Source organism: Ceratotherium simum, chromosome 12 (genome assembly GCF_057802395.1).
Source record: "Ceratotherium simum simum isolate JZ-2026a chromosome 12, ASM5780239v1, whole genome shotgun sequence".
NCBI classification, from domain to species: domain Eukaryota; kingdom Metazoa; phylum Chordata; class Mammalia; order Perissodactyla; family Rhinocerotidae; genus Ceratotherium; species Ceratotherium simum.
In genome coordinates, this window is record NC_141911.1 from 71,517,459 (window position 1) to 71,531,266 (window position 13,808).

General features: G+C 37.6%; 1 pseudogene; it reads left to right on the forward strand.

Annotated features, from left to right (window-relative positions):
* Positions 1 to 4,979: 4,979 nt before the first annotated feature.
* LOC147915885 (actin-related protein 6 pseudogene) lies at positions 4,980 to 5,525 on the forward strand (annotated as a pseudogene).
* Positions 5,526 to 13,808: the final 8,283 nt, after the last annotated feature.

Consider the following 13,808-nt stretch of genomic DNA (forward strand, 5'->3'; position numbering starts at 1 on the left):
TTTTTGCAGCTTATACCTCCTACCATTAAAAATGAGGTAAAACATTTGGTGAACCTCTTAGCTTTTCTGGAAGTGTATATTACACTTGAAAATACTCCTCATTCCACTTAAAATATTTCTAAGAGGGCTACTATTGGAGTGCAGAGGAAAAGAAGGTTCTGTAGTAGATCCAGGCTGTGGTGGAAACTGCCCTGCTGCTTGGGTCATAGGATCCAGGAGATGTAACGGTGTCGGCAGTGTTAATTCCGTTAAAAGTTAAGGATCTACAGTTGTGTTTGGAAAATCCAAACTTAGACCACTATGATTTTAGAGTAAGATCATTCCTTTTACAGCAGAGAATTACAGACCATTGGAAAAGCTGGGCCTTAGTAGAAAGTGAATGACTAATAATAGGAGCTCAAGGGAACACAGCGACCTGTCATGAACTGGGTATTGTCAAATTTGCCAGATCATAGTTTTGTGGCTGAAACAGCAAACCATCATATAATGGAAAGATGTTTTGGAGATCAGGTCCAAGCAGATCTTGATAGTGAGCACAGGTAAGTTTCATGAACAGATGGCCCAGTTCCCCATTTCACCTATTTCTGTTAAGCCAATGCCTCTCCTTCATCTCACATCTGTGGACTCATAGGTTTGTTCCATGACTTGCTAATGGAGGAGAAAAGAAACTCAGACACGGTTCACAGATGGGTCAGCTGGATATATTGGTATAAGCCAGTGCTGCCACATGGCAACTCAATTCATGAATGAATGGTCCTGAATGAAAATAAATCCTCCAAGTGGGCAGGGCTGTAGCAGTAAACTCAGTCAAACACTCGTGTAGAGAGAGAAGTGTCTGAGGAAATGTTATAAACAAACGGTCGGCAGTGGTGAACGGCTTGGCTGTTTGGTAATGTGCTTAGAAGAAGCAACACTTGAAAATTAAAGACATAGAAGTCTTGGGAAGAGGCATGGAATGCATCTAAAGCATGCAGATATGTGTGTCTATGTCAGTGCCCACAAAGAATATTCACCACAGAGTTAGCACTCAAAAACCAGGTGCTGATATGGTGGATGTCAGTCAGTCTGTTATCATCTGTCTTCAGTCCTGATGGTGCATAGAGGTTATGCCAGCCACCACCTTGAAAACTCAGTAGCAGGGTGGATTTAATGCAGGGTATACATGGATCTGAGCGGAGCAAAGCAGGAATGGTAGTAAATGTTTCCAATATCCCACATGGCAGCCCTTTGGCCAACCTCATTCAGCCACAGATGTGGTTGACAGTACCATACAAGTGACCCTTTCCTTCTCAACAGTGCACAGTGTGCCTTTCTGTTTCTGCCCTAGAGTCTTCTCTGCAGCTGCAGGAGCCCACGTAACCTGCTAGTAAATGCAGAATGGGTGCGAGAGTTAATACCTCTGAGGCCACCCTTGATAATGGGAAAAAGGAGCCAGTATATAAATGCTTCAGCATCCCATCCTTCAGATGGAAAATTTCTGAAGGCATTCTGATTGCTTCTCAGGAGATCCTGGTATAATTGCACCCCACTGTCCAGAATAGTGACCTTGATAATATACTCTTATGCTGACTCTTCTTCTAGCCCTGACTCAGTATTCTCACTTCCTCTCTCCTTCCTCTGTGATCACCTCTCAAGTATAATTCTTGTGCCCTAATACTTGTCCCAGGTTCTGCTTTAGGGGAAATCCTAACTAAGCCACTTGGCATCGTTGAGATAAAGAAGGGCACGCAAGAACATTTTTCGATAAACTAAAATGGCTAAAACCAGATTAGCAAAAGTCCTATGTATAAATTATGATGAAGCTGGGATTTTTGCGATGAAAAACTTCCTAAGGCGATATAGAATGCTAGTATTCTCATCACTGGTATAAAATTTAGCCACATTGACATGAATTTTGGGGTAATTCTAGACTAAATATACTCATCTCAAAAACTCCCAGAATAATGTGTTTTCTTGGTGGCCGTAGTTTGTTTTCAGCTCAATCAGCTCCTCTTGAAACAGCCACTTTAAAACAGGTGCATAATTCACATATATCCTGAGGTTTGCCCCCAAAGCAGCTGTATAAATTTTAGAATATGTGAATATCATCATAAAAATGTAATTTAATTACATTTTTTAAAGCCCTTGAGTTATTCAATTCCTGTGATTTCATTAAACCAATTGTAATACACAAATGAGAAATTAGTATAGTGTCTTATTGGCATCCACTCAATCCATAGGTCTGTTTGAATAAGAATACTTACCCTTTTCTGAGTAAATCAGCGGTGTTTCCCCTACACACACACACCATTCAATTTAAATGTATTCAGATATCTAGAAAGCCCTGTAAGGGTGTATAGTCTCATGGGTCACTAAGAGTTTGAGTAGTCAGGTCTCTTAGAAAAAATTAGTTGTCAAGAGACTTGGAGTTAAAGGAGTCACTCAGTAAATAATTTAAACATAACTTTCCCAATCTATTCAAAAGATGGTGTTAAAATAAGCTACACCTGTTTTCTCTACTATAAATTCCTCCAAATATTCTACAAATGCTGATATTTTGGGGCATCTTAATTATTCCCCTTTCACATCATGCAGAGCACCTGATGTTTAAAGATCACAGCATAAAGTCTCCTGAGGAATCATACAGTAGCAGTTGGGCATGAAAACGTTGTTTTTAGACTAAGTAAATATTTAAAACCTTTCTTTCTCCCCCTTCATATCAAGTTCCTTATCTATGATGACAAAAATAAATAAACAAAACTAGCTATTTCAAGCTTACAATACAATTCTGGAATTCTCTACTGGCATGTCAGGGAGCCAAATTGCTTACAAATGGTATGATAATTTGGTAAACATTTTTCTGAACAATTTCTGAGGTCATATAAGTCCCCTCTGGCCTACAAGGAAAAACATGAAGCATCATAGTATAGGGAAAAATAACCTTGACAAAAGATTTGGAAAATTCTAATACCTTTCTTGTATCTATAAAATTGTATATCTATGAACATGTGTATATGACTTCTAGAAACAGCTTAAGGAAGGGTAATATCCTGTAATGGTTGAGCCCAGACCCCAGTGCTAGACATCCTAGTTCGAATATGAGCGTGACAAGTTATGTGACGTTTTACATGAATACATTTCAACTCTTCGTGCCTCAATTCCTTTGTCTATAAAATGCGGATAGTGCTATTTCCTACATAATGGTGTTGCTATAAAAATTAACTGACTAAATACAGATAAAGCACTCAGAACAATGCTTAGTATGCAGTAAATGCTCAGAAGCGTTAGGTATTACCATTAAGTAAAAAAAAATTAACATGTGGAATATTGTGTTATCTTTCAAAACTTTTGCTTTTGCTCCCAACGGAGTCTGTCCCACAGAGCACTTCTCTACAGGAGGATAATATACTTTTGCCTCAGTGACATCAGGTTTGGCCGTATGACTTGCTTTGGTCTGTTGAATATGAATGGCAGTGACCTGGGCTACTTCTAAACTAAAGCTGTAGGAGCCACAGTCGTGTCCTTTATCTTCGCTCTTATCTGTCTGCTGTGAGATCAGCGTGCCCCAGATATGGGACAGTTCTATTAGCTTGTTCGTGGAGTGAAGAATATGTGCAGTGGACCTAAAATGGGTAAGTAACACGACAAGAAATAAATTTTTTTTGGCAGATCACTAAGATGTTTGGATCACTTGTTATCACAGCTTGACTTAGCCTGTACTGATTGATACAGAAATAGTGCCAGAAATGGGTTCTAATGAAACAATCCTAAATGTCATGTCATTGATTTTGGTGCTGGGCAACAGGTACCAAGGAAATATCTATAGGAGTCCAGAAAGATGACAATCCATATTATCCTGTGGCAAAACATTAGGTGAAAGTGTCACCTGTGACAACTTGGAAGTCACTCAATGTGTTGATTCAGTTTGTGGAGAGATTAGGAAGCAACATCATTAGTGTGCCTTGGCTGCACACAAATAAGGTGATACGTGGAAGACATGAGCTCAGAGATGAATTGGCCAGTTTGCAGGAATAAAAGTAAACCAGAATATTCCAAATATTCCAATATTTTCTGGGATAGAAGATGCAAATGTTTCTCATCCTTAACAAGTGAAAAAAACTGAGAAGACCTTAAGCAATAAAGACCAATTAAAACCCATCCTAGGGGCAAGAACCACATCCAGAGTTCAGAGTTCGTGCTTGTAACAGACTGAATGCTTGAGTTCCCCTAAAATTCATATGAGGAAATCTAATCCCCAGTGTGACGGTGTTAGGAGGTGCCCCTTTGGGAGGTGACTGTGTCATGAGAGTGGAGCCTCATGAGTAGATTAGTGCCCTAAGAAAACGAGGCCAGAGAACCAGCTCACTCTTTTTTCACCATGTAAAGAGGCAACGAGAATTCAGCCACCTGCACCCTGGAAGAGGGCCCTCACCACAACCCGATCATGCTGGCACAACCACCTTGGACTTCCAGCTTCCAGAACTGTCAGAAACAAATATCTGTTGTTGATAAACCACCCAGTTTGTGGTATTTATAGTAGCCTGAGCTAAGACCACACTTTTATTAAAATCTTTGAATCATTGGGTGGCACTGAGTAAACCCCTTTGGTTGGACAAAGTAGCTCAAGGAAAAGAGAGTAAGAGTACAGTTCTCCAAGGTAAGATGATAATCTTAAATTAATGTTAATTCTTCAATTAATGGTAATTAAGTAAAAAGAGAGAAGATTGTCTCAGAAAAAAATTGTGGGCATGGCTATTGGCACAGGCATAACAGGAATAAAATAGGTAGAAAGCAACTAAGGCTACAAATGACCTAAGTTCTGGACAACAGATCCCATGAGACTAAAACCCAATATAGACCTAAGATAGCTTTATTATTCCTAACTGTCAGTTCAGGTAAAAAAAACAACACATACTAATATTTTTATGACTAACCAGATAGATGGAATAAAACATCTGTCTTGACTTAAATTGTTCCTTGTGAGAAGGGCTTCTTAGTGAATGAATTATCTTTTCCAAAAAGAAATGTATCAAGTTACATATTAGTGTTGATTTTTTAGATTCTAATATTACTATCATTGAACTGTATTTTAATTTGATATCATATCACAATGAATGAAATGCTATTTGAAGAGTTTCAGTTTCAAACAGCATTGAGGTTAAATGCTGAGGCTCTCAGAGCACACAGGTATTTCTGACACAATATCTGAATTATGCTGTATGCCTATTCCATTGATGTCTATTCCTTTATAGACGGTGTTTCTTTTTATACAAGTAAAAAGGGAAGAAAAACAAGCCATTCACATAAATGTGGGAGAAAATCTCTTAACCAATCATCAAGAAGAGATCATTTCCCTCAGGCAACTACATATTATGATTAAACACATGATTAACCAAGTAAAAGAAGATATATATTGTATGTCTCAGGATTTTTATAAAAATGATATTTCGAAATTGGAAGAAGATATTGCAAAATTGAAAAGAGAAGGCAATGCAGTAATTTTAGGCTATATATTGATAATATATATATTGGCTATATATATATAATATATATATAGGCTATATATTGATAATTTCAGTATAATTTAAAAACGCCCTTTCAAAGGTGTGATGGTTAATTTTTGTGTCAACTTGGACGGTATTCTTGAATGAGATTAACATTTAAATCAGTGAACTTTGAGTAGGCAGATTGCCCTCCATAATGTAGGTGGGCCTCATCCCATCAGCTGAAGGCATGAATAGAAAAAAAAGACTGGCCTCCCCAAGCAAGAAGGAATTATCTACCAGACTGCCTTCCAAAGTCATCTGTACCATCAGCTCTCCTGACTCTCCAGCCTGCCAGTTCATACCTAAGATTTTGGATTCTTCATGCTCCATAATCACGTGAGCCAACTCCTTATAATAAGTTTTCTTCTTTGTATACATATATACATCCTATTGGTTCTGTTTCTTTGGAGCACCTTGACTAATACAGATTTCAAAATCTATCTTAGTCTGCTAGGGCTGCCACAATAAAATACCACAAACTAGATGGCTTAAACAACAGAAATTTATTTTCTCACAGTTCTGGAGGCTGGAAGTAAGATCAAGGTGCTGGCAGGGTTGGTTTCTGGTGAGACTTTCTTTCTGGCTTTGCAGCTACCTTTTCATTGTTTCCTCACATGCCCTCTTCTCTATGTGCATGCAGAGAGAGCTCTTTGGTATCTCTTCCTCCTCTTCTAAAGACATCAGTCCTACTGGATTAGGGTCCCACACTCACAACCTCATTTAACCTTAATTACATCCTTAAAGACCTTAAGGTTACACTGGGAATTAGGCTTCAACCTACGAATTTGGGGAACACAATTCAGTCCATAACAAAATGCATCTGGAAAGAGGTCATTTTTCTAATTTTTGAGACACTGACAGGGGAGATATGATCCTAAGAGGAAAAACACAAATTTGGGAAACAAATATTTCATGATGTCAATGAGAGATTTGCTGTTCCAGAAATACTCTTTAATCTCTTTAACATAGACATTCAAGAAATCAGAATTCCAGAAACTATGATCTAGTCTATTCAGAATGTGCAGGAAAAAAGGCAGCCACATTTTTTAAGAGCGTCATTTTGTCAGGAGATAATTCGCATTTTCCAGGATTCCTCGGATGGGTATATCAGAAATTTGATGTCTCACTCCGGAACATCATGATGTTTCTCTCATGCTACTTGAAAATCCAGTTACTTATGCCTGGAAATGTGGAAAACTGATACTGGAGATACAGTGGTAAAAGAAGATTATGAAGAAAATGAACATAGCATCTGTGAAGAGAAAGTTGATATTGAAAAAACCTTTCTAAATGAATATTTTAACCGGTTGTAACTGAAATGCTTAATTTCAATATTCTTTTTAAAGAAGTTAAAGAAGAACTATGCTGTCTTTTATCCAAAGAAGATGTCATAAACTTATATAAAAGCTGTTTTAACTGTCGGTATTTGTAGAGGTTAGCTAGCCTGGACATTATAATAAACTGTAAATCAACAGGCTCAAAAGATAAAATTCACTCACCTCAAATTATTCTTTAGGAGCTAGATTACTTAATAATGCTTGTACCATTCCTGAGAGTAAGTTCATTATAAATAAAAGAGTAAATACAATTTTAATTTCATTATTTATAATGGTAAGCACAAACTTAGCTAACTTACTTGTTACATTTTCTGAAGATGGGAGCTCTACTATTTTCTTGTGACTGTCACTAGTCAGAGCAATTAGGCAAGAAAAAAAGAAAGGCATCCAAATTGGAAAAGAAGAAATAAAATTGTCCCTGTTTGCAAATGACATGATCTTATGTATAGAAAACCGTAAAGACTCCACAAAAACTGTTTGAACTACAAAGCAAAATAAGTGACATTGCAGGATATAAAATCAACATGCAAAAATCAATTGTACTAATAACAAACCATCTGAAAAGGAAATTAAGAACAAATCCCATTTACAATATCATCAAAAGGAAAAAAACAGGAATAAACATAGCTAAGGAAGTGAAGTACTCGTACACTGAAAACTACAAAACGTTGCTGAAAGAAATTAAAGACACAAACAAAGGGAAAGAATCCTGTGTTCCTGGATCAGAGGACACAATATTGTTAAAATGTCCAAACCACCCAAAGCAATCTACAGATTCAAGGCAATCCCTATCAAAATTCCAATGCCGCTTTTTACAGAAACAGAAAAAGCAATTATAAAACTCATATGGAACCACACAAGACCCCAAATAGCCAGAACAATATTGAAAAAGAACAAAGCTGGAGGCTTCAATATAGACACTATGTCTTAAGAGTCAGGTTTCTTCAAGAAACTATTTTACTACCAGAAAGAAACAGATACAGTAGGGAAACTGTCTTATTTTTAAAGTCACAACGTGTTTCTCCTCCATGTACCAGCGGGGGCTCTGCTCTCATCGTTACCCCACTTTGAAGTCAGTGTATTCAGTCACCATGCCTACTACAGGACACTATTTGGGTTTCCTGAAAAATGTCAGAGTACATTCCAGAACTCTCCCATCTATAATGAACACGCACCTGAAATTAAGTTGTTGGGGTTCCTGAAAAATAGTTATACTCCAAGGATACATAGACAATCTGGAGCTAATTGGTTAAAAGATCACTTTGAGTTTGTTTTACTGTTAACTCATGGTTCAATATCCACTTATTTTCTGTGATGTTGAAACCGCACAGCATGATACGAGAGGCAGAGAAACTGTCATGTCTTTCTTACTGTTGCTGTACTTCACCGCTGTGTCCAGCATTGTCTCTTTGTATCTATTCCCTCTCCTGAAAGATACCCTCGTCCCATGCTCAGGAACTCTCCACAGGGACTGCTCACCCCTTCCTTCCTCTGTCTCCCCACTACAGACTCAGGCTCTGAACCACAGGTATCCCTCCTGCTGCTTACTGCCTAGGCATCGTTTTCCCATTCCATTATTGGAACTTCATTATAGTGTACAGGATTTATGGATTGGTTTCCTTTTAAATTTCATGTGAAAATTTTCCCCGTGCCATGGCAGATTTGCAGGAACAGGCATTCGTAGATTGAGGAGATAGGGTCAAACTAATTCTTAAATTTAACTTAATAAAATGACTAAAACAGAGGGTCCTTAGCCTTGGTAAGTACAGCCTGGATTAAGAAATAACTGCAGAGTTATTATGTACAAGGTACTCTGCTCGTTACTAAGCAACACAACATTAGATGAAATACAATTGAATCAAACAAGCATTTTTTTCTGATTATAACAGTAATGCATTATTATTTGAAATATATTGCCCTACAGCATAGTAAAATTAATATTAAAGCTCCAGAATGATAAACCACTTTTTTCAAAGATTTAAAAACATTTATGCACTAATTAAATTATATACAAAAGAAACCAATTTGAGCTATTTAACAAATTCAGCAAAGTTGCAGGGTACATGATCAACACACCAAAATGAGTTGTATTTCTACACAATAGCAAAGAATAACCAAAAAAGGAAATTAGGAAAACAATTCCATTCACAATAGCATCAAGAAGAATAAAATAGCTAGAAATAAATTTAACCAAGGGGGTGACAAGTCATACATTGAAAACTATAAAACATTGCTAAAACTTCGAAGAAATTAAGGAAGACCACAATAAGTGGAAAGACATCCTGGGCCCATAGAATGGAAGATTTAGTATTATTAAGATGGCAGTACTACCTAAAGTGATCTGCAGATCCTATCAAAATTCCAATGGCCTTACTTGCCAAAATGGAAAAGCCATTTCTCAAATTCATATGGAACACAGAGGGCCATAAATTGGCAAAACGATTTTCAAAAAGAACAAAGTCTGAGTGTCCACACTTCCCAATTGCAAAACTTACCACAAAGCTATAGTAATCAAACCAGTGTGGCACTGGCATAAGGATAAACATATAGATCAATAGACTTGAGAGTCCACAATTAGCCCATACCTCTCTCGCTAATTGCTTTTCGACAAGAATGCCAAGACTGTTCAATGGGAGAGGATAGTCTATTCAACAAATGGTGCTGGGACAACTGTATAGCTATATGTAAAAGAATGAAGTTGAATTGCTATCTCACACCATATACAAAAAGTAACACAAAATCTATCAAAGACCTAAATATAAGAACTAAAACAATAAAACTCTTAGAAGAAAACATGCAGGTAAGTCTTCAGGACCTTTAATTTGGCAATGGATTCTTAGATATGACACCAAAATCATGAGCAATAGAAGAAAAAAATCGATAAATTAGACTTCATCAAAATTAAAAACATTTGTGCATCAAAACACGTTATCAAGAAAGTGAAAAGACAACCTATGGAACGGGAGAAAATATTTTTAAATCATAGATCTGACATGAGTCTAGTACCCAGAACATATAAAGACTCTTACAACTCCACAACAACAGGCAAACAAGTGAAGTACTTGAATAGACATTTCTCCACGGAAGATATACAAATGGCAGATAGGCACATGAAAAGATGCTCAATACCACTAGCCATCACAAAAATGTAACCACAACTGCAATGAGACACCACTTAATACCCACTAGGATGTCTATAATCAAAGGACAGATAATAACTAGTGTTAGGATATGGAGAAATTAGAAACCTCATACCTGGCTGGTAGGAATGTAAAAGGGTGCAGCTGCTGTGGAAAAGTTTGGTGGTTCTTCAAAAAGTTAAACATAGAATTACCATATGAGCCAGCAATTCCTGTCCTATGTGTATGCCTCAGAGAACTGAAAACAGGTACTCAAACGAATACTCACACAGCACTACTCACAATAGGCCAAAGGTAGACACAACCCAAATGTCCACCAACAGGTGGATGGATAAAAAGTTGCTATATATGTGAAATGGAACATTCAATATATGAAAAATGGAACATTTTTCAGCCGTAAAAAGGAAGGAAGTGATGATACATGCTACAAAATGAATGGATCTCAAAAGCATTATGCTAAGTGAAAGAAGCCAGACACAAAAGGTCACATGTTGTGTGACTCCATTTATATGAAAATATTCAGAATAGGTACATCCGTAGAAACAGAAAGCAGAGTGGTGGTTGCTGGGCACTGGAGGAGGGAAGGATGGAGGGGTAACCGCTTCATGGGTGTGTGCTTTTATTTTGGGAAATAACAATGCTTTGGAAGTAGCTAGAGGTGGTGGTACACAGCACTGTGAATGTACTAAATGCCACTGAATTATTCACTTTAAAATGCTTAATTTTATGATTTGAGAATTTCACCTCAATTAGGAAAAAATGGAAAAAAATGCATCTATCTGTTGCATAATCTTCATTTCAAAACTCCTAATTTAATCATATTTCTGGGTTTTAATTTGATGAATCTATTTCATTTAATCTTAGTGTGAGAAGATATGAAGATGAGTTTATTTTAATTTTTTATTCTTCTTTGCTTGTTTTGTGAGTTTTGTGATTTGAATTGATTTTATTTTAGTAGGAAAGTTACTTAGAATCAGACATTTTCTGTGGAAAATTAATGCACTTAAATTATAATTAAGGAGTTGAAATAATTTTTTAAAGTTAATTTTACTTTTTGTTACTGATCTGTTTAGAAATACAATGTTTGTTTAGTCTTTAGAAAATCCTAGCAGGAAAATACTACATTTGACACTTGGAACTTAAAGTATTGCCACCAGAGGGCTCTCATTTTTCTTCTATTCTGCTTTTCAGAAAAATGAAAATCATATTTTAATAGATTTTAGCTTATCTATCATGGAGGAAATAAAATATATTTTCTGAGTGTATGTAGAAGTTCCCTGAATAGTACACTTAAAATAAACTTATTATAAGATGCAAATAAAGCATAATTTACACAAGCATATGATGTTTTATACATTTCTCTATAAAACTTTCTGTGACAGGGGATTTGTAGAGTGAACTATCATGATATGAACAAGAGGGAAATGAAACAAACGCTCTTTTAAAATTCATATAGCACACCTCCAGAATAACTTCAATACCGTGAATTTAAGATGTTAGCCTTCCTCACGATGGAAGGAACTTTCCCAACTACGTTTGGAAACAGAGCCTTAAGCTGAAAATTGATAAACTGAGTTTATATTTAAAAAATAATCTCATTGCATCTTCATTGTGTCTGGGGACTAAAATACAGTTTCTTTTCTTGAGCTCAGTCTATAATGCGAAACAGGCCTGTGGATAAATAACAATGACATACTTTAACTTCTATAAGAAGTGTGCCAGTCAAAAGACTTTTTCATCAGTTCTCAGGGAGCAGTGAAGCCTGGAAACCTTCTACACTCTGAAGAAGTCGCTCAAGAAATTCTCACCCCCTCCCACCTTCCCCTGCTGAGAACCACGTGCCAAGTGACATCGTGGAGACAGAAACTTACTGCCCAGGAGATCAGGGAGGTTCCCTAAACCAGGAATTAAAGATCAGAGCGCAACCCGAGGAGCTATCTGCGTCAAGGAAAAGGGGTGATCAAAGTCACGGAGCTGAGAAATAAAACACAAGCTCACAAAAGAAGTAGGATGTCTTCAGGGATCAGGGCAAGAACCAGGTGGATGGTGAAAGATACCACTGGATAGTGAGTTTGGGATCACATCTGACAAGCCCTGAGTGCATGCAAAAGAGTTTGACTTTATCTGGTAGGAATTTGGAGTCAGAGATCATTTTTAAGCAGGAGAGTGACTTGAACAGATCATTAACTTAGTTGGCTAATTTTGAGGGATCTGAGGAGCAAAATGAACGGTGAGGAAGAACAGAAGCAGTGAGATGTGAGACAGAGAAGCTACTTAAGGAGCAGTTGTAGGCATTGAGTAGATGAGGGCCTTAAGTAAGCCTGGACCAGGGTGGATGGTGAACAGGTGACAGAATAAAAGACATTAACATCACGAAAGAAACATTTCACAAGCTTCAAGCCCAGCATCTAACTTTCTCCCTGTGACCTGGAGCTTGCTAGAGCTTTGTACAACTCATCCCAGAACTCTTTGAGAACTGTGCCATGTTTTGTGAGGCAAACCAGAGAAATGACCAATCCCTAAGGATATTTTACTATCTTCTCCTCGACCAATCAAGTCGTATCCTGCTTTATTTGAGGAACATTTCCTCTCCTTATCCTGTGAAGAGGGATACGGTGAGGCAGGACCTGTAAAAGGGCAGGAAGGTGTCCCTCTAGGATGGAGACCCTATGGCACAATAATAAGCAGAAGAGAAGGAGCTAGCAGAAAGTGATGGTAGATACAAAAAAAAACAGGTCTACCTCACAGAGCCTCTTCCTAGAATCACAGTGACACTCAAGTCTGTTAGCTAATATTCCTGAGAACTCTCTAGATGCTGTGCATGACTCTAACTATTTTACATTTATTAACTCATTAAATCCCCACAGTAATTTCACTGGAGAAAATTCTATTATTCTTATGCTGGTTGTACAGATCAAAGACTGAGGCAATGATTAAGTAACTTGCCAAGTACACGCAGCCAATGACAGCAAAGCCAGGATTTGAATCCAGGCGAGGTGGATGTAGAGGCCAGGATCTTAAATACTACTCTTTCCTGCCTCACTTCCAGCAGGAGGCCACGTAGGATGGAGAAGAGGTAACAGCAGACTGGAGGAAATCTTGATGTCTATCCACCAAACTTCCTGGTAACATGCTAATGGTAGAGTTCTCCACTTCTGTGGAGTTCTTATCTAAAAGATGATTCAAGCAGGATGTGCCTGTCTATACCGACTCCTATAAATAAATCTGGAATTTATGCAATTATGGGATACAACTGGCTAGAGAATGGGAATTAGCCCTGTAACATCTTTGCCCCTGAATGACTAAACATGCATAAAAACTAGAAGCTCTAAACCTAAGTGGCTGAGCTGACATGCACACCACACATTGTTACTGCTTGTTTGCTACTTCCAGTTTGGGAAAAGGGACAATTAGGAAGCTGCTTTTAAAGGCTCAGCCCCTCAGGAAAGGAATACTCCATATGAGCCTGCTTCTTGCCTGTATCTTTTGACTCATTAGTAGTTTGGGGTTTGAGCAAGACCTATGATTCTTGGGAGTCTGTTTTGACAATTCTACCTTTTGCGGCAACTCACTATGGGAAGAAAAGAGAACAGTGGTGGGTGTTTTGGCTTTGAAAAGCTTGAGTCTTGCCATAATTTAATCTACTATGATACGGAATTCAGAGTAACACTAATTTATGCCTATGCACACACCTATGATGTCAACAATTCCCAAATTTCTTTCCACGAGTCATAGACTCGGGTCTTTAGTTTGGCAGAATGCAGAATACAGATTTTGGGCTGGCACAAATTGTTTGTAAAAATAAA